This window comes from Bubalus bubalis, chromosome 24, assembly GCF_019923935.1.
Source record: "Bubalus bubalis isolate 160015118507 breed Murrah chromosome 24, NDDB_SH_1, whole genome shotgun sequence".
In the NCBI taxonomy this organism is placed as follows: Eukaryota; Metazoa; Chordata; class Mammalia; order Artiodactyla; family Bovidae; genus Bubalus; species Bubalus bubalis.
Window position 1 is genome coordinate 5,721,182 of NC_059180.1, and position 22,629 is coordinate 5,743,810.

A 22,629-nucleotide genomic window follows, 5' to 3' on the forward strand; every position below is an offset into this window, starting at 1 on the left:
GCGTCTGTCTACAAGAGTATCACCTGATGCCTATGTGCACGTTAGGGTGGAGGTGCACAACTCAGTCTGGGGAATGCAGTGACCAGATACTTTTTGACTATCACAATTGCTGGTGGGTGGGGCCATCTTCAAAACTCCACCTTAACATATTAAATAGGTAAGAGTTAATTGACTATGACTTTGCCCAGTGTTTAGAAATCTACCTTTTAAATCTACCCTTTTAGTTTAAATCTACCTTTTTTTGGAGCACATATTTTCCATACCTCTTTGTATTCCACCCTCAACTCACAACCATCTTAACACAGTAAACATGGAATAAAAGATGGTTGACTGGGGAGAAAGGCTAGACGCACTGGTCAGTTTCAGTGGGGTCAGAAGCTGCACACGGCCCTTCCTTTCCCTGTCCTGCCCCTTCCCTCCCCTCTCCTTCCCCTGCCTGCCGTCTCTTCCTGGACAATCCAGTCCTAAACCCAAAGGTGGGCCACAGAAGGTGGGCAGCCTCACACGTCAGGGTGGGGCCAGAGAAGGAGGACAGTGGCTCTAAGTCAGAGACCGAGTAGGGAGGGGAGGGTGTCCACAGGGATGGCAGCTGGGCACGGGTGAAGGAACCCAAAATGCTCACTTGTGGGGGTGGCCCATAGGATGAGGGGGCATTGTCAGTGGAAAGGAATGTATCATGGATTGGGGTCATAAAGGAGGACTGATCAAGTAATAAATATAAAAGATGTTGGAGGACAACATTCTCACTGTTGGAGAAGGAGTCACTGGTTCAGAGATGGAGAAACTAGAAGAAACCCTGTTGGTCAGGGATTGAAACTGAATTATCAGGTAAATACATGCTTTTCCATACAGATAGATGACAGATAGATACAGATAGAGACAAGTAGGTATGTGTTTATGTTTGTGTAGCTACGAAACACATAATACCTACTGCTTTTCACTACTGTGTGTTAGAAACAGAGACACCTTCTTAGCCACAAGCACACCTTGTGCCCAGACCTTGGATTATAAATATTTTCCACTGAAATGGACCAGGGATCCTTAGAGAAAAGGCTGATTCCAGGGTTGGAAACGTATGTGATGACGATGGACCATCTTGGGCTGGAAAGCAGGGAAATGTAAACATTGAGGGGGACGTGTTGAAAGGACACTGGGCCAAGCTGAGGGGGCTGTGTATGTACATGTGTATATGTATGTATGTATGTACATATGTATATATTGCAACTTCATGAGCAAATGCATAGCTTCAAAGTACTGCTGCTCCAAATGCCCACTAATTATAGAGGGAAAGGGGAGCATCAGAGCGGAGAAACCTGGCAGACACCCCTTTCATCAAGGGATCAGATAGCAGCATCAGGAACGGGATAAATTGCTGGCGCTTCACCTGATGGGACACAGTGAGAAGAACTCACTTCACCTGTGTGATAATCCTGCCAAGGAGGCAGGAAATCTGAAGAGTCAGACAAACCCAAGCGGGGGAGCATTCTCCTCCTGGTTTGTAACTGGTTTGGAATCTTTGAAGGAGGCAACATCATGAAAACCAGAAATGGACTGAACATGTAGCAGATGAAGGAGACTTCAAAGAGGTGACATCCTAATGTAGCTCAGGATCTGGGTCCTTCTGCTATAAGGACATGGTTGGGCAGTTGGGGGCCTGGGGGCTCTGAGGTTAGCTGGTAGTGATGTGCATTAACCTCCTGACTTGGAGGTCATATTGTGGTCACATAGGAGATGTTGTTTGTGGGTGATACGGGGGTGTGAATTATCAGGTTGGCAATTTACTCTGAGATGAATAATAAAAATAGATCTTTCAATAGACTCTTCCATAAGTTTGTGATTATTTGTTGAGGCTGGTGGTCCCAAGGGCACCTTTTGGCTTATATAGCTCTCCCCATCCCTCACCTTGGTCTTCTTTGTCTTACTTTATTATAAGGAGGCAGCACCACACTCTTAACTGAGAGATGGGTGCCTCTGAAGCTGGAGCTCCTAAGTTTAAAATCCCAGCACTGTCCAGGGCTGAGTCTAGACTCATCAGCGGCTTTGGGCAGATGAGGACAAGTGGCTTTGGGTAAATGTGGTCTTCACATCACTTAGACCACAGAGTTTGGGCTGAACGTCAACACCTCTGTGCCCCTCAGCTGAATGGCACTGTGCGCACATTAGCCTGGACTCGGTCACTGTCTTAGGTTGGCTTCCTTAAAAGCAGAACCTGATATGAGGGTTCTGGCACAAATACGGAGAGTGATCTCAAGTAAAGGGATGCAGGGACCTGAGTGGGGCAGAAGGGAAAGCTGAGTTGAAGATGTGGTTTCTGTGGAGCCCAATCCCACAGGGAACCTGAGACAGATTTGTAATCCGAGTGGATCCCAGTTGGGAGCAGAACCAGCCTTCTGCACCCCATCATAGACTGGCCCTCCTACCTCCCAGGATGTACAAACTCCCAGGTGAATAAGCTTGAGTTTGACCCAGGGAGATCATCCAGAGTCTGGGTGGCCTGTAATGAGCAGCATCCAGTACTCCCAGTGACTCAGGGTGGGAATGAGTGACTCAGCCCAGGAAAAGGAATCTGGTAACTGCCTGGAAGTCCTGACTGAATCTTATAAATACACTGTGTCTGTAAGAAGGGAATGTGCTCTTCTTTTTTTTTTTTTTTTTTTTTTAAGTTTTTTTTTTTATTTTATTTTTAAACTTTACATAATTGTATTAGTTTTGCCAAATATCAAAATGAATCCGCCACAAGTATACATGTGTTCCCCATCCTGAACCCTCCTCCCTCCTCCCTCCCCATTCCATCCCTCTGGGTCGTCCCAGTGAACCAGCCCCAAGCATCCAGTATCGTGAATGTGCTCTTCTTACTCCTGTTTGTTCCTTTGGGATTTTATCTTTTCCTTACCAACAGTGGACTCAAGTTTGGGACCCTTCTAGAAACAATTGCTCCCCCAAGCCAGGAGGAGGAGAGTAGAAGGGATTTCAACCCAGGGGGGCTTTGGCACCTATAGGGTTGGGGAACGTGGGGCTGGAGGTCCCACTCAGGGCCCTGAACTCACACAGCAGGACAGACACCCCTAACCCCAATTAGAATCCAGGAAATAATGTCCTAAACATTTTTGATTCAGTATCTCCATGCACAGCAGGTGGTAAAATGAGCCATTTAAACACAACCAATAAGGAGTGAAAAAATGAGTTCACACTCAGCAAACTCCTAATAATTTTAATTATTTTTCACTGTAATTTGCTGACAAAAGATACATTCGATAGTTTGTATTTACTCTAGAAGTCTTGATACTAGTTAACTGTTTATGAACTCATATGAGTGCACATTTCTAGAGGGTCTGCTAAGGGTCAGGTATCCGATGGGTAAAGTCACATGTTCTCTTTAGTCAAAGCTACCAGGAGGCCAACTTGGAGATCCAGGACCCAAGCACTTCAGGTCATGGATCAGGGACTTGTTTGGTCTGGTATGCACTCCTTTAGGAGGAAAGCGGTTAACTCTCATTATATAGTTTAGGCAACTGAGGCTGAGAAGGTTTAAATAACTCACCCAGGGCCTTCATATCAGTCATGTTCTGTGGATCCCTACTGGCCAACTGTCTATATAGCAGAGAGCATAGGTGTCCCTGGAGCACATAGAAGGCTCAGGGGCCTCCTGAAGCAGGTTCCCTCCACACTCTTTTCTCTCCTTTCTCTCCCTCTATCTCTGGCAATCAAACCATTCGATCCTAAAGGAAATCAACCCTGAATGTTCATTGGAAGGACTGATGCTAAAGCTGAAGTTCCAATACTTTGGCCACCTTATGCAAAGAGCCACACCTTGGAAAAGACCCTGATGTTGGGAAAGATTAAAGGCAGGAGGAAAATGGGATGACAGAGGATGAGATGGTTGGATGGCATCACCGACTCAATGGACATGATTTTGAGCAAACTCTAGGAAACGGTGAAGGACAGGGGAGCCTGGCGTGCTGCAATCCATGGGGTTGCAAAGAGTTGGACATGACTGAGCAATGGAACAACAACAATCTCTGGCAAATTCTTATAAATTCTTAACCATTTAATTTTTTATTTTAGTTACAGAAAATCAAAGTTTCAGAAATCTTATTGTACCACAAGCACTACGATGGTTATAAATAAAAAAGGTAAAAAGCAAGTGTTGGTGAGAATGTGTACAAATTGGATTGCTCATTAATGCTGGTGGGATTGTAATGTAGTACAACCATCATGGAAAATGGTTTGCAGCTCCTCTGCAAGGTTGGCATAGAATTACCACATGACGCAAGAATTGCACTCTTGGATAGATGTCTAAGAGAACTGAAAACAGTTTCTCAAATACATGTATCTTCATATCCATTGCAGTGCTATTCCCCAAAGCAAAAGGGTGGGAACAAAATCAATGGATGAATGGATAAACAAATTGTTGTGTGTCCATACAGGATGATACAAACTTATTTTTAAGGCAAAATAGAAAAAGGTTTTCTTTTTTTTAAAATTGGGGTGTAGTTGCTTTACAATGGTGTGTTAGTTTCTGCTGTAGAGTGAAGTGAACTAGCTACATGTATACATATATCCCCTTCCTCTTGGGCCTCCCTCCCACCCCCGCTATCCCACCCATCTAGGTCACCACAGAGCACCAAGCTGAGCTCCCTATGCTAAACATAATGTTACAAAGCAGCTATATCCCGATTTTAAAGAATAAAAGGGTTGAACAAAAAAGGTTGACAACAAAAAAAAGAAAGAAAAAATTGTGATACATAAAATTCCTTTTGAACATTTGGGCCACCCTCTCTCTCCCTTTAGGGTACCTTGGGCACATGCATTGACCAGCCCCCTTAGAAGACATCAGAATGCCTGCTTCATGTCAAGAGCACTTTTCCCTGGTGCCAGCAAGATGACTCCTTAGAGACAACAATCCCTTTAATCTTCTAAGGGTGCAGATCTGAGTTGCATAAACTGTCAATATGTCATTTGATATACAACCTTTTCACTCAAAAACTTACCTAACTTTGCTTTGACCTCAAATGTTCGGAACAGTCCTCAGAGCTTTCTGAAAGATTGTCTCTTGGGTTATAATCCTCAGATTGGCTCAAAGAAAGTGTTCTGTTTCTTTCTTAGACGGACTGTTAATTTTTTCATCCACAAATAGAATAGTATTCAGCCATTGAAAGAGTGAAGTACTGAATGCATGGCGGAAGAGGAATGAACCTTGAAAACCTAAATGAAAGAATCCAGACACAAAAGGCCACATATTACCTGAATCCATTTATATGAAACATCAGAAATAGACAAATCTATGAAGAGAGAACTTACATTGGTGGTTATCAGGGCCTGGGGCGAGGAGAGAGTGGGGAGAAAGTGTTTAATGGGCACAAATTTTATTTTGGTTTAATGGAAATATTTTGGAACAAGATAGAGCTGTTGGTAGCAGAACTTTGTGAATGTGGTAAGTGACGCTGAATTATTCACTTTAAAATGGTTGATTTTGTGTCATATGAATTTTACCTCAACTAAAATTTTCAAATCCCAGTGATGTACCCTAACAAGTATCAGATAGGTCACGATGGTGCCTGCAAAGCCCAGAGGCTTTTTCCAGAGGCCCTGCACACTGGCCAGCCCCCTGTTGACCAGACCAGGGTGAAACCTTGACCTTACAAGAAGAGGGACCCTAGTTGGGTCTGGGATTTAATCATTTCTTTATCATTAATAGCAGTAAAAAGTTGGCTTGATTCAGACCCTGTGTTTTGCAACTAAGAAATGAGAAGCACACTCAACAATGATAACGATGGATAAGATCAGCCGTTCTCACAGCCTGAAATGCCCTCTCTCCTGTTCTCCCTCTGGCCAAATGCATGACGAGATGGGTCAAGACAAGTTGAAGAAGCACTCTTAGCCAGATGAAGAAGAGTCTTGAGATTCTACCCTGAGGCACTAAGATTTTATCTTGGGGATGATGAAGGTGGTTGTAAGGATTTGAACCACAGAGGAATGTTACAAGATCCATGTATTAGCAGGCTCTGTCAGTGGTTTAAGAAGAGAATCACCAGGAGGGAGGTGGGAGGGGGGGTCGGGACAGGGGGACACATGTACACTTGTGGCTGGTTCACATCAATGTATGGCAAAAAAAAAAAAAAAAAAGCACAATATTGTAAAGTAATTAGCCTCCAATTATAATAAATAAATTAATTTTTTAGAAAAAGAGAATCACCTGGGTGAGGCCAGCATAGAGTCAAGCAAAACTTGTTAGGTAGTCACTGAAGCAATGAGGAGAGGCCAGTGCTTTGCCTTTCTTCTGCAATGTACCCCAGGACACTTGTTTTTTCCCTTCATCTCACACTTCCTGTTTCATTAATTCCCTTCTATATGATTGTCTGATATTTCCCTCTCTTCTCTGATTCCTCTTTCACTCCTTTTCATCACTTTCCGCTCTTCTGGAAACCCAAATGATTCTGATAGTGACATGTTTGAACCATCTGCAACATCCTCTAATATCTGACACCAAAAGTTCAATGAATACCCAACATAGTCATGGGTAGAAGGAAGTACATATCATCTTTGTGGTCACAACTGGCTTTGCAGCATTTGGAACAAGAGTGGGAGCGTGATGGGAAGTGTGGAAGGAAATATTTATCCCACAGGAAGATGACACAACCTGCAGAGTTATTTCAGAATGCCCCTTGAATCTAAGCAAACAGGCAGAATTTGGAATCCCAAGTTCTGGCTCTGTGTTCTGGATTCATAGTTTAACTGCTTGGGCAGGACTCTTCTCCAGCCTGTCAAGTGGGAATTAAATAACCCCAATACTGTTTATAGGAGAAGGCAATGGCACCCCATTCCAGTACTCTTGCCTGACAAATCCCATGGATGGAGGAGCCTGGTGGGCTGCAGTCCATGGGGTCGCTAGGAGTCGGACACGACAGAGCAGCTTCACTTTCACTTTTCACTTTCATGCACTGGAGAAGGAAATGGCAACCTACTTCAGTGTTCTTGCCTGGAGAATCCCAGGGACAGGGAAGCCTGGTGGGCTGCCGTCTCTGGGGTCGCACAGAGTCAGACACGACTGAAGCGACTTAGCAGCAGCAGCAGCAGCAATACTGTTTATCTCACAGAGTTTTCACAAGGATCAGTTAAGAGAGACATGAAGGAACTTTATATGGTGTGGTTGAGATGATGTTCAGTTGCTAAAATGTGTCCAATTCTTTGCAACCCCATGGACTATATGCTGCCAGGCTCCTCTGTCCATAGAATTTCCCAAGTAAGAATACTGGAAAAGTGAAAGAAAGAAAGTGAAGTCACTCAGTCATGTCCAACTCCTTGCGACCCAATGGTCTGTAGCCTACCAGGCTCCTAAGTCCATGGGATTTTCCAGGCAAGAATACTGGAGTGGGTTGCCATTTCCTTCTCCAGGGGATCTTCCCGACCCAGGGATCAAACCTGGGTCTCCAGCATTGCAGATAGACGCTTTACCCTCTGAGCCACCAGGGAAACCCAAGAATACTGGAGTGGGTTGCTATTTCCTTCTGCAGAGGATCTTCCTGACCCCAGGGGAAGATCTCCTGCATTGGCAGGCAGATTCTTTACCACTGAGCCACCAGGGAAGCCCTTGGTAGAGATGTTAGCGGTTAGTTTATCAGAAAAGAGATTCTGGGATAGAGTAGAGAGTGAGCAAACGCTAAGGAAGTCCTCCTCCTCCTCTTTGCTGTAAAGTCTATAAAAGTGCCTCTGCTTTGGGGAGGGGGAGGGGATTTCTCTATGGGGCAATGTGTGTGGGTCTGAAAAAGCATTCTCCTACTTCAACCCAGCCATCTTGTCTCTGGTTTGGATGCCTACCCTCTCAAAAGATCCAGGCTTTAGCGATAGTCCCACACCCTCTACCCGCCCCCCACCTCCTCCCCCTGCCCCGCAACACACACACACACGCACTATATTCCTGGGCGAGGCTGAGCCTGGTTGAAGTTAACACCTTGGGCTCTAAAGCTAGATGATCTAAATTTGAATCCCAAACTGCTTGAGTAGTTAGGGATGCATACTTGAGTGGTCACTTCACCTTTATGTGTCCCTTCTTGCTAATTTGTAGAAGAGGGGACATAACAACACTTAGCTCATAGGGTTATGGGGTAGACTGAATATCCTAATGCAGGCCAAGTGCTCAGAACAGGAATTATTAGCTTTCCTTGCCTGAGGATAGGTCTCTCGGGGAGTAGGGGTGGGGGGCAGCGGTAGGTGGTGTGCCCCTGTCTCTGCAATCTCAGTTGAGAACCTGAAGCAAAGCAGGTCCATATAGTCCTTGCCGCCCCTCCATGTCCTCAGCCTGCCTTTTCTCTGGGGAAAAACTTTAGCTAAAGAATAAGCTTAATCAGAGAACTGAGAAAATGCAGAAACAAAGGAAATCAGTGAAAGGAAACCAAATAATAATAGTGTGGTAATTATGCATTATCTTTTCATACTGTTCATGGGGTTCTCAAGGCAAGGATACTGAAGTGGTTTGCCATTCCCTTCTCCAGTGGACCATGCTTTGTCAGAACTCTCCTCCATGACCTGTCCAGCTTGGGTGGCCCTACATGGCATGGCTCATAGTTTCATTGAACTACACAAGGCTGATGCTGTGATCACTCACCTAGAGCCAGACATCCTGGAATGTGAAGTCAAGTGGGCCTTAGGAAGCATCACTATGAACAAAGCTAGTGGAGGTGATGGAATTCCAGTTGAGCTATTTCAAATCCTGAAAGATGATGCTGTGAAAGTGCTGCACTCAATATGCCAGCAAATTTGGAAAACTCAGCAGTGGCCACAGGACTGGAAAAGATCACTTTTCATTCCAATCCCAAAGAAAGGCAATGTCAAAAAATGGTCAAACTGCTGCACACACTAGCCCTCGTATCACACACTAGCAAAGCAACGTTCAAAATTCCCCAAGCCAGGCTTCAACAGTAGGTGAACCGTGAAATTCCAAATGTTCAAGCTGGATTTAGGAAAGGCAGAGGAACCAGAGATCAAATTGCCAACATCCACTGGATCATTGAAAAAGCAAGAGAGTTCCAGAAAAATGTCTACTTTTGCTTTATTGACTACACCAAAGCCTTAGACTGTGTGGATCACAACAAAGTGTGGAAAATTCTGAAAGAGATGGGAATACCAGACAACCTGACCTGCCTCCTGAGAAATCTGTATGCAGGTCAAGAAGCAACAGTTAGAACGGTACACAGAACAACAGACTGGTTCCAAATTGGAAAAGGAGTACATCAAGTCTGTATATTGTCACCTTGCTTATTTAACTTATATGCAGAGTACATCATGAGAAATGCTGGGCTGGATGAAGCACAAGCTGGAATCAAGATTGCCTGGAGAAATATCAATAACCCTATATACGCAGATGACACCACCCTTATGGCAGAAAGAAAAGAAGAACTAAAGAGCCTCTTGATGAAAGTGAAAGAGGAGAGTGAAAAAAAGCTGGCTTTAAACTCAACATTCAGAAAACTAAGATCATGGCATCTGGTCCCATCACTTCATGGCAAATAGAAGGGGAAACAATGGAAACAGTGTCAGACTTTATTTTCTTGAGCTCCAAAATCACTGCAGATGGTGACTGCAGCCATGAAATTAAAAGATGCTTGCTCCTTGGAAGAAAAGCTATGACCAACCAAGACAGCATATTAAAAAGCAGAGACATTACTTTACCAACAAAGGTGCATCTAGTCAAAGCTATGGTTTTTCCTGTGGTCATGTATGGATGTGAGAGTTGGACACTAAAGAAAACTGAGCGCCGAAGAATTGATGCTTTTGAACTGTGGTGTTGGAGAAGACTCTTGAGAGTCCCTTGGACAGCAAAGAGATCCAACCAGTCAATCCTAAAGGAAATCAACCCTGAATACTCACTGGAAGGACTGATGCTGAGGCTGAAGCTCCAATTATTTGGCCACCTGATGCGAAGAACCAAGTCATTGGAAAAGACCTGATGCTGGGAAAGATTGAAGGCGGAAGGAGAAGGGGACGACAGAGGATGAGATGGTTGGATGAAATCACTGACACGACGGACATGAGTTTGAGTAAGCTTCAGGAGTTGGTGATGGACAGAAAAGCCTGGCGTGCTGCGGTCCATGGAGTCGCAAAGAGTAGGACATGACTGAGTGACTGAACTGAACTGATTATGCATTGTCAAGGACCTTTAGTTCCTTTTCAAGGACTATAGATAAAATTCTGAGCCATATCTTGTGAGCTGTCTGGTAGATACTGAAACCCCACCAGGTGGAAGAATTTAAGTACAAGATGACTATGATGTAGCCACAACATAAGCTGCCACAATTCTGAGAGTTGGCCTCAAAGAAATGGAAACAAACAGACCCTGGATCTGAAGATTAACTATATTTAAAACAATCAAGATGGGACTTCCCTGGTGGTCCAATGGTTAAGAATCTGCCTTGCAATGTTAGGGATGTGGATCCAGTCTCTGGTAGGGAACTAAGAACCTACATGCTGTGGAGCAACTAAGCCCGAACACCACAACTACTGAGCCTGAGAGCCACAGCTAGAGAGTCATGCACTGCAATGAAAGATCACACATGATGCAACAAAATCCTACATGCTGCAACTAAGACCCCCCCACACACACACAAAATCAAGATGACGTTGATCAGACCAGACCACCAATGACTAATTCAGGATGACTGTCAGAGCCAACTGTGCTGTTTCTGCAGGTAAAGCTTTTGCGCCCTGATTGTCCAGAGGTTGGGGGCGAGGGGAAGGAGTCAGCCTTTGGACAGGCATCTGCCTTCCCCCTACCCCCAGTTACTGGCATCCAAAATAAAGCGAGGCATACTTTCCATCAGCCTGGCCTCTTTATTGGGCTGGAGAAGGAAGTGGCAACCCACTCCAGTACTCATGCCTGGAAAATCCCATGGACGGAGGAGCCTGGTAGACTACAGTCCACGGGGTCTCGAAGAGTCCGACAGGACTGACCAATTTCACTTTCACTTTTCACTTTTCACTTTCATGTGTTGGAGAAGGAAATGGCAACCCACTCCAGTGTTCTTGCCTGGAGAATCCCAGGGACGGGGGCGCCTGGTGGGCTGCCGTCTATGGGGTCGCACAGAGTCAGACATGACTGAAGCAGCCGCAGCAGCTTTATTGAATTTTGAGCAGCTAGCGGCTGGACTCCACTTTCAGTAACAAGGAGACCCAGAAAGTTTGTCTATTTCCATCTCCCAGCCACCAAAACTTAGCTATCACCTATTACCTCCAATGGCAAGATCAAGTTTTGCTGTCCTGAGAGAAATGAGGATATGGGAGCAGAGATATAACACAAGTATATGATCTTGCTTTCATTATTTGCACACTTCAGAGTGTAACCTGTGAAATTTGAGTCTAACACATAAATCACTCCAGACCAACACTGCCTGTCATATTGTGGGCGATTCTCTCAGCCAGTGGAAGTCAGGACTGACTTCCCAGAAGAGGAACCAACCGGGCTAACGAAATAGAAGGATGGGAATAGCAGACTGATGGGGCCTCTTGTATCGCCGAGTCTTCCCTGAGTGTGTGTGTTTTTTTCCTGAGTGTTATTTGATTTTCAACTTTGACTGATTGCTGACTTGTGAGAAAGAAGATAATCTACTTAGAGTTGGTGAGGATACTGTGTTCTCATGCCTGTGTAGTAAGTTTACCTTGGCTGTACTATAACTGCCTGTTTATTTGTTTCTGAATAATGTCTGGATCTTAGTCACATCTGCTCCCTAAGCATTGAGAACAGAGCTTTGAAAGTACATGCCAAGGCCATTGGTACACAAATGATTACACGAGAGGGTGCTCTTCATGCACACATGTCTTTCTTCACAGTCAGAACGTGAGTCTCTTCCTGTTAGGTCTTACCAGCGGTGGAATGAAGGAGCACAAAGATCATGCCTTCTATTATTTCCCCTTGCAGAGCAAGGCCATTTGCCTTTGCTAGGATGTGGCTCTGGCTACATTTTATTCCCAGGAAATAAATGACTAGTCTACCTCTGTTGGGTTAGACTCCAACCAGCTAGACTGGCCCTGAGGTGAATAGGGCAGGTGATGGTTGTATAAGGCTTAGTGAGAAAGTCATCATAGCTGAGTATATGCTTTGTAGGAAGATAAAAGCATATACTTCCTACAAGAGTTTTATTCTCAAGAAGAAGAAAGGCTGTGGGTTAGCTGAGTGAATTAAGTTGTCAGTAGTTATCAGATATCACCCCAGTTGTCCCTGTGGGATGTAGTTTGTGTACCTCTCAGTCAGGAACATAGAGAGGTGGGTCCTCATGACTTGCACTTGTCCTTGTTCCTGCTGAGGTGAGATGGAGTCCTTGGTTCTGGAGACCCATGGGGGAGCCCCTGGGCAGGGGTAGCCGTGGAGATAGAGGCCAGAATTTCATGCAATTTGCAGTTGTAGCCTTGGGTCTCACTATTTCCCAAACTGACCTTTATCACAAAATGGCAAACATTAAATACTGGCATTGCAGAGCAAACGACCTGCCACTTTCTCAAGAATATTGAAGTGAGTGTTGTGTGTGTTAGTCATTCAGTGAGTAGCCCTTCCCCTCTCCAGGGGATCTTCCCAACCCAGCCATCAAACCCAGGTCTTCTGCATTGCAGGCAGATTCTTTACCACTGAGCCACCAGGGAAGCCATTTCTCATATTAGCTTATTTATAACCTGTTGTTTTGATCATTAGTTGTTGGGAAGGCATTTGCAGTCACTGAGCCTCAGTTTCTACATCTATAACTGGGAATATTAGCATTAAGCTATGTAACAGTGCCCATAGAAGGCACCAAGAGGCGGCAAAAGCACATCAGAATTCTTGGGACTTTCTATCCTACTTTTCCTGAGGATCATCTTCCAGCTTCCCAGGTCTGTCCTTTGTTGATACTCAGGCTTGCTTCCATTTCTGTCCTTTGCTACCTCTCTGTAGGGCTCCATTTTCCCAGAAATTTCAGAGGTATGCCCCACACAGACCTTGGCTATGTGTCTCACTCCCTCCACCGGGAGGCCGCTCCCAAGGGAGGGGACTATGTGGATTTCTAGCCCACAGCCCAATACAGTATCCGTACCTAATATTCACCTACTTGTGCTTGAGTCAATGGACAAAAGAATAGATATATTCAGGCATTGTATTTACAGTGGCAGCTGTGGATTATAACAGGTGCGGAGTTGGTGAGGGACAGGGAGGCCTGGCGTGCTGCGATTCATGGGGTCGCAAAGAGTCGGACACGACTGAGCGACTGATCTGGTCTGATCTGGGAGAAAGTCTGAACCAAAAGTTGACGGGCTATGATGGTAGAAATTTCATGCTGCGTGATAAGTTCCCAAGTAAATGAAAGAGGGCAGGAGACATAGTTGGGACGTACTGCAATTTACCAGTGAAATATCCACACACTCAGGCTGTCATCCAACAGCCCTGCAAACTCTCAGGCCAGAATGAGGGAAAGAGTAGGTGAAAGGTGAGTGCTACCTTCTGCAGATGAACTGAAAGTGAGAAAAGGTAAACAGAGAAAGAAGTGCACAAACACAGCTTAAATGTCTTGTGTTTCCGTTAAGTTTAAGAATCTTTTAGATTTAGTTTTTCACATAATTCATGATTTCCCAGTCCAAGAAGTCCCAGGACATATGGGGCAAGAGTAATGACAATAAGGCCATGTAGTTTTCAGACCCCCAATCCTTGGGCTTCTCTCATCAGGAATGGAGTGAAGGCTGACAGATGACCGACTTCTATATAATCCTCCTCGCCATGTCCTCAGGCCCCATTATAAAGTCCCTATTTGTCACAAAGCAGGAAGCCATCTGCGCTGACCCTGTTTTGCCCCACAGAGAAGCTTCATGCCACCTTTCTGGAGTCCTGTATGTGTGCTGTATGCGCCACATCACTTGTGGATAAAGAGCTGGGGTCCACGTGATGATCAGGCTGCTTTCTCCTCTTTACACCCATTGATTTTGGACTTGCAGCCTTTTCAGAGAGAAAGGCAACCGTTATTTGGTCTAGAATCTGTGTAACCTGCTGTCCACTGCAGGCCCCTCTGAGGGCAGGACAGAAATAGGCCTGAATTGATACCATTGGTGCCGGCATCACCATCTCCTCCGCGTCCTGTGTCTCCTTCAGGAGCCCTCTCATCAACAGAATCCTGATGGATCCTCCTAAATGTACAGGGACAGTGACCAAAAGCCCAGCCAGGCCCTCTGATTGTGTTAACAATTCAAGAAGATGGTGGGGTCACCAAAGAACCACTTGAAAAGGACATGCAGCCGCCCAGTGGTCTTACCTCCACCAACTCAAGTCCACCAACCTTTCTCATTCCCACTTGGCAGGAAGTGCTCTCTTGGTGCCAGGGACAAGTGTGTTGTGTTAGTCACTCAGTCATGTGACTAGCCCACAAGGCTCCTCTGTCCATGGAATTCTCTGGGCAAGAATACTGGAGTGGGTTGCCATTTCCTACTCCAAGGGATCCTCCCAACCCAGGGATCAAGCCTGGGTCTCCCACATTGTGGGTAGATTCTTTGCCATCTTAGCCACCAGGGAAACCCATGGACACAATGGTGACAAATACCTACACTCTGTCCACTCTATAAATGTGGCAGGGGAACTAGGTGAGGAATCCAGCAATGGTGCTGGAGATAATAGAACTGTGTGCAGAGGACAGCAGTTTGCCAGGAGAGGAAGGGGCTATATCTGTTCAAGGGAGTTGGTCAGGAAAATCTAAAACAGGGGCTTCTGTCTGCACTGGGATTTGAAGGATGAGCAGGGGACTTATGAAAAAGGGGAGGCGTTTCTAGGCAGGGGGAGCTGCATGGGCAAAGATCTTTAGACCTAGCTCACTGGAAGAATTTCAAGTATTTTAAAGCATGAGCACAGGGTAACTGAGCACAAATTATGAAGATAAGAATAATTTAGAGGGGACATGGCCAACAGTTTTATGAGAGCTTCTGTAATGGTTGGGCTTACTGATGACGCTGATTGAGTTGTTATTGAATTCCCACAGAACACAAAGCCAAATGAGTGTCTGTGATGCTCCGCCACCTGTCAAAGCAGAGAGGGCTCCTGCAGGTGGAGCCCAGGGGGCCCTTCTACTGGCTGCAGCTCCAGCCCCACCCCCTTCTCAGTGCTTAAACCTCCCAGCCTCACTGAGTCTCCACTATCCAGGAAAGGAAGCTCCACATTCAAAGGCCTGCAAAGAATAGCACACATAGCTGGAAGAGAACTCAGAGGAGAGGATCTCAGCAAGAAGTTGCCATGGACCTGATCCCATACTTTTCCACGGAATCCTGGTTCTCCTGGTTACTAGTCTGGTGCTCCTGTATTTGTGAGTAACTGTTCAGACTCCTCTCCTCTGTAATCTTGGACTTGGGGTGGTAATCAGGTCTCCCTTTCCCTGTCTGTTATGAAAATCAAAGTTAACAGATAGGATGTTATTAAAGCTTTAGGAACTACCAAAAATATTTCCCCTTTCTACCTAGAATGACAATCTCGAAATCATGAGTCAAGTAATACATGTTTTTGTTCAATCTCTAAGTCGTGTCTGACTCTTTGCAACCCCATGAACTGCAGCATGCCAGGCTTCCCCGTCCTTCACTGTCTGAGTTTGCTCAAACTCATGTCCAATGAGTCAGTGATGCCATCCAACCGTTTCATCCTTTCTCCCTCTTCTCCTCCTTTCCTCAATCTTTCCCACCATGAGAGTCTTTTCCAACGAGTCAACTCTTACCATCACGTGGCCAAAGTATTGGAGCTTCAGCTTCAACATCAGTCCTTCCAATGAATATTCAGGGTTGATTTCTTTAAGGATTGACTGGTTTGATCTCCTTGCTGTCCAAGGAACTCTCAAGAGTCTTCTCCAACACCACAGTTTGAAAGCATCAGTTCTTTGGCACTCGGCTCCTTTATGGTCCAAGTCTCACATCCATACATGACTACTGGAAAAACCATAGCTTTGACTACATGGACTCTTATTGGCAAAGTGATGTCTCAAGTACGTGCACGCTTAGTCACTCAGTCATGTCTGACTTTGAAACCCCGTGGACTGCAGCCTGCCAGGCTCTTCTGTCCATAGGGATTCTCCAGGCAAGAATCCTGGAGTGGGTTGCCATGCCCTGGTCCAACAGATCCTCCCAACCCATGGATCAAACCCAGGTCTCCCACATTACAGGCAGATTCTTTACTCATAAACATGAGTAATTCCCTGGAAGGATTCCTGCCTGAACCTCTCAGGACCACTCAAATTGGAAACATTTATCAAGTATCCATTTTAGGATTGGTCCCATGAAGACTTCAGCTGCTTTTAACTAATCATCATCACTTTCTGTGAGTCTCACAGTGGAGGTGGGAAAGGAGGTGATGAGTGAATGTAATATCACTTTTGGAGTTGCGGATATTATTTATTGCCTACATGTTACCTCCCTAAGTTGACAGTTCCAGTTCTGATCAGCGACTGGCAGCTCCAGCACCAATAGTCCACAATTCCTGTGACCTGCTTTTCTGTTTCACTTTATAGATGCGGGACTTATTCACATGGATTTTTTAAGAAGCTGGGGATTCCTGGACCAAAACCTCTGCCTTATTTTGGAAATATTCTGTCCTACAAAACTGTGCGTGCTGTTTGAGCTCCAGCTTTGCTTCTTGTGGTTGCAAATCCCAGGTGAGTTCCATAATAAAAATTCCCCTTCTTAGGAAGAAGGTATGAGGTTTCAAGCTCTCTAGAAATGGCATCATAGGCTCTACTCAGCACATGGCCAAGGTTATCCCATGACCCCACTGCCAACTACTAAGAGCTTCAGGTGTGCCTCCCCAAACAGCTGAGTTCTCTGACTGATTCAGCACAGGACTTGATGTTCCATCTTGTGAGTGTTGTGAAGAGGATTTTCTTTCTGCCAGATTCAGATTCTCGGGAAGGCACAATCCCCCTTAGGAGAAAAGAATGAGGGGGGTGCCCAGTCATGACTCATAAGCTGAGTACACTAGAGTCAGACTTTCCTGTTGCCAGCATATGCTGTGGGTTCCCCTTTTTAAAAATTCCTTCTGGACTGATTGGAAACTTCACTTTCTAAGACAACCCTCATACTCACCCTTGAGTAATTGGCACATACGTGAATTCCCTCAAGAACTGCTAACACCAGCAGTTATTTCCATACACCTCTTGTAACTGGTGACCACTGGGGGGATTTGAGAGCTGGAACAAGAACTTCCTGCTGTACTTCTGTGCCTTCAAAGCAGGCACCTCTTGTGTGGGTCTTTGCAGAGTGAGTGAGTGAGCATCTAACAGAGACAAGATGATGGCTGTCTTCAACTTCAGATATTTATCTACTAAATGAATTGGTTTTAAAAAATAAGGCAGAATCACTTATATAAAATCACTAGAAAGGAAGTGATTTGGCAAAATTATTAAAATTTTAACTGAAAGGAATGTACCAGGTGGCAAATTGGCTGTGAATTCTAACCAAGCCTTGATATTCATCCAGCTCTGATGCCTCCCCAGGGCCCAGCCCCTGAATTAAGGTTGTGAGCTGTGTCCAGATGTTCAGAGGCAGAGCCCTGTGTGCAGGCTGCTCTCTGGCTCAGATTTCCTGTCCTGCAGACATGAGGCTTATTTCTCAGATCCTGATTCTCCCACCTGAGCTCTTCACTGTCTCATTACTGCCTCAGAACTTCCTGAACTTTCTTTCCCTCTGAAGAAGCCATATTTCCTCTCCACCTTTCCCAGGTGAACTCCTTTAGTAGATGCACCCCGAACCCACATTTCTGGAACTGGTTTTTTTTTTTTTTTTTTTTTTTGCATAGTTAAACCATCAGATATCACAGCAGAAACTTAGCTACAGGAAGTTTTGTTTTGGGGGTTTTTTTATTTATTTTATTTTTTTCACTTTCTACTTTATATTTTTGATTCTTTTAAATATAAATTTATTTATTTTAATTGGAGGCTAATTACTTTACAATATTGTAGTGGTTTTGCCATACATTGACATGAATCCACCACAGTATACATGTGCTCCCCATCCTGGACGCCCCCCACCTCCCTCCCCGTCCCATCCCTCTGGGTCATCCCAGTGCACCAGCCCCGAGCACCCTGTCTCATGCATCGAACCTGGACTGGTGATCCGTTTCACATATGATAATATACATGTTTCAATGCCATTCTCCCAAATCATCCCACTCTCGCCCTCTCCCACAGAGTCCAAAAGACTGTTCTATACAATAGGCTCCGGTTTCATCCACCTCATTAGAACTGATTCAAATGTATTCTTTTTAATGACTGAGTAATATTCCATTGTGTATATGCATCACAGCTTTCTTATCCATTCATCTACTGATGGACATCTAGGCTGCTCAAAGAAGTGAGAACTCAGGGCACGTGTTTTCATTGCGCTGTCCTTTGTCCTTTGTCCTTTGTCCTTTGTGTGGTTGTGGCATCTCCCCATCTTTTCCACGTTGAGCTGGAAAACTAGAAAGCGAGTCCACTTTGAAATTCATTCGTTCACTCTTTCTCTTTTTCTCACTCAACATATGCTCTCAGTTCAAGAGAGAGAGTGAATGAATGAATTTCAAAGTGGACTCGCTTTCTAGTTTTCCAGCTCAACGTGGAAAAGATGGGGAGATGCCACAACCACACAAAGGACAAAGGACAAAGGACAGTGCGATGAAAACATGTGCCCTGAGTTCTCACTTCTGTAAGCAACCTATATGTCCATCAACTCAACATGTGCTCTGCTGCTGCTGCTGCTGCTGCTGCTAAGTCGCTTCAGTCGTGTCCGACTCTGTGCGACCCCATAGACAGCAGCCCACCAGGCTCCCCCACCCCCGGGATTCTCCAGGCAAGAACACTGGAGTGGGTTGCCATTTCCTTCTCCAATGCATGAAAGTGAAAAGTGAACGTGAAGTCGCTGAGTCTTGTCCGACTCTTAGCGACCCCATGGACTGCGGCCCACCAGGCTCCTCCATCCATGGGATTTTCCAGGCAAGAATACTGGAGTGGGGTGCCATTGCCTTCTCTCTAGATGCTTTTACATCTGCTAGACACTAGAGATTATTGGCACTTTATCTTCCTAATTCTACTAAAATTCTAGAAAGAGCTCATTAGATAAATGAAAAGGCTGCTTAGCTTGGAGATGAAAGCGTGTATAGGAAACTCTTCCCTCAGCTTCAGTTTTCTCACATGTCCATGGAGAATTAGAGGGTTATGAACTCGTGTACAAGCAAAAAGCCTTCAGAAAGACAAGCAGTAATTAGTATTCATTGACAAGTGTAGGTGGTTAGTATCTACAATACTCAAAGAAAATTTGAGTGATTTTTAAATTCTCTGTTTCATATATCTCCTCTATTTTTGTCTCCTCTACCCTATCTCTTAGGAAAAAGAGTTTCATTGCATTTGCCAGTGGAAAATAGTAAGCCTGATTTCACGGGATTCAAGTCATTTTTATCCCAATTTGTGGTAGTGTTCAGTACGTTTGGAGAAGGCAATGGCACCCCACTCCAGTGCTCTTGCCTAGAAAATCCCACGGACGGAGGAACCTGTAGGCTGCAGTCCATGGGGTCGCTAAGAGTCACACACGACTGAGCGACTTCACTTTCACTTTTCACTTTCTTGCTTTGGAGAGGGAAATGGCAACCCACTCCAGTGTTCTTGCCTGGAGAATCCCAGGGACGGGGGAGCCTGGTGGGCTGCCGTCTATGGGGTCGTACAGAGTCAGACACGACTGAAGCGACTTAGCAGCAGCAGCAAGGTACAGAAAATAGTGTAAAGATTCTTTCTGCTCAGGATAACTTAACTCTTTCCTAATGTATTGGCAGCATTCTTTAATACAATGCTTAGTGGTAGCAGTAATTGTGAGCTTTGTATCTTTAGTTTTGGAAATATTTCTAATGGGGTTTTTTTTTTTCCCATTAAAATGTATGTTTGTGGTAGGTTTGGGGATTATACCTTTCATCTTGATGTATGGCAAAACCAATACAATATTGTAAAGTAAAAAATAAAAATAAAAAATAAAATAAAATATCGTTTTCAAAAAAAAAATCATTAATGACGAGAGTACCCTGTATTCAATCCAGGCTTGAATACAGGGTACAGTTCAATCCAATTATGTAAAAAGCTTTTACATAATTTTTTTAAATTGAGATAAAATACCCATAACATAAAACTTACCATGTTTACTATTTAAAATATATAGTTCAGTAGTATTAAGTACTTTCATATTGTGTGCAACAAATCTCCAAAACTCTTTTTATCTTCCCAAACTACCCCTCTACACCCATCACCTATTTCCCATCACCAGGCATTCGTCATTTTAGGTTCCATCTCTGAACTTGACTCTTCTAGTCATTTGTATTTTAATGAATGGCTTAGTTCTCATGGAATAATGTCCTCAAGTTTCATCCATATTGTAGTACGTGTCAGAATTTCCTTCCTCTTCAAGGATGAATAAGATTCCATTGTATATATATTTGCCACGTTTGTTAATCCATTTATTCATCAAGGAACCCTTGAATTGCTTCCACTTTGCTGCCCTTGTGAATTATGCTGCTGTGAACAAGGGTGTACAAATACTGCCTTGAGATCCTGCTTTCAGTTCTTTTGGTCATACACCCAGAAATAGAATTGTTATAATTGTCTTTCTTTTTTTAATCTTTTGAGGAACCATCAAATTACTGAGTGGCTGCACCATTTTATGTTCCGCCAACAGCGCACAAGCTCTCCAGTTTCTCCACGTCTTTACCAACAGTGCTCATCTCTGCTGTTTTAGTAGTAGCCATCTTAATGAGCATGATGTGGTATCTCATCATGGCTTTTGTTTGTTTTTATTAAAGAGTGAGACTCATTTCTCCTACTGCTGTTAAGATGTGGATGACATTTGACATTGTGTTAGTTCAAGGTGTACAAGACAATGATTCAATGTACGCATATATTCCAAAATGATTACCAAAATGGGTTTTGTTAATTTACCTCAAGTAGTTATAGCTTTTTCTTTTATTGAACTTTTATTTTAGTTTAGTCCTTTTATAAGAAAAAGATGTAATCTCTTGGCAACTTTCAAATATACAATTCATAGTGTTAACTGTAGTCACCATGCTATATATTATACCCTTCAAACTAATTTATCTTACTACTGGGAATTCTTACATTTTGATCACCTTTTCCTGTTTCCCTCACCCCTAGCCCCAGCTCTGGAAATTACTAATCCGTTTTCTGTATCTAAAAGTGGAGGGTTTTTTTGATCCTACACACAAGTGATATCATAGAGAATTTGTCTTTCTCTGACTTATTTCACTTAGCACAATGTCCTCAAGGTCCACCCATGTTGTCACAAATGACAAGAATTCTTTATTTTTTATAGAACTAATATTCCATTGTATATACATGCCACCTTTTCTTTATCCATTCATCCATAGACAGACACTGAGGTTGTTTCCATATCTTGACTACTATTAATAATACTGCAGTGAACATGGGGGGAAGATAACTTTTCAAGATGGAGATTTCATTTACTTGAATTTCTACCCAGAACTGGAATTCCTAGATCATAATGTGGTTCTATTTTTAATTATTGAGGAACCTGAATATTTTTTCAATAGTAACTCTACCAATTTACATTCCCAAGATCCTGATGCTGGGAAAGATTGAGGGCAAGAGGAGAAGGGGGCAGCAGAGGAAGAGATGGTTGGATGGCGTCACCAACTCAATGGACATGAGTTTGAGCGAACTCCAGGGGATAGGGAAGCCTGGCATGCTGCAGTCCATGGGGTTGAAAGAGTCAGATTCAACTTAGTGACTAAACAACAACAACAACAACAGGGCACAAGGATTCTCTTTTTTCCAAATCCTCTTCAGCAATTATCTCTGTTCTTTTTGAGAAAAGCCATTCTCACAGGTGTGAGGTGATACCACACTGTGGTTTTGACTTGCATTTCCCTGATGATTAGGGATATTGAGCACATTTTCATATTCCTGTTGGCCACTTGTGTGTCTTCTTTGGAAAAAGTCTTTTCAATTCTTCAACCTATTTTTTAATCTGATTTGTGTGTGTGTGTTTTGGCTATTGACTTGTGTGGGTTTTTGATGTATTTTGGATATTAAGCCCATATCAGGTAAATGATTTGTAAATATTTCCCCCATTCTCTAGGTTGACTTTACATTTTTTGATGATTTCCCTTTCTGTGAAGGGCTTCCCTGATAGCTCAGTTGGTAATTAATCTGCCTGCAGTGTAGGAAACCCCAGTTCAATTCCTGGGTTGGAAAGATCTGCTGGAGAAGGGATAGGCTACCCACGCCTATATTCTTGGACTTCCCTTGTGGCTCAGCTGGTAAAGAATCCACCTGAAATGTGGGAAACCTGGGTTCGATCCCTGGGTGGGGAAGATCCCCTGGAGAAGGGAAAGTCTACCCACTCCAGTATGGCCTGGAGAATTCCATGGACTATGGGGTCGCAAAGAGTTGGACACGACTGAGCGACTTTCACTTCACTTCACTTCACTTGCTGTGAAAATCTTTTGCTTTTTAGTTTAACATGGTCCCACTTGTTTCTTTTTGCTCTCATTCTTTTTGCTTTTGGTGCCATATCTAAAAAATATTGTCAAGACCGATGTCAAGGAACTTGTCCCTTATGTTTTCTTCCAGGAGTTTTGTGGTTTCAGGTCTTACTTTCAAG

The 22,629-nt window shown here is 44.1% G+C and overlaps 1 long non-coding RNA gene across 1 annotated transcript; it reads left to right on the plus strand.

Moving 5' to 3' along the window:
- The first annotated feature begins 14,986 nt into the window (after positions 1-14,986).
- On the plus strand, positions 14,987-21,622 carry LOC102406779. Its single transcript, XR_327115.4, has 3 exons — positions 14,987-15,299; positions 16,488-16,631; positions 20,619-21,622. It is a non-coding gene; the product is annotated as an uncharacterized LOC102406779 (long non-coding RNA).
- Positions 21,623-22,629: the final 1,007 nt, after the last annotated feature.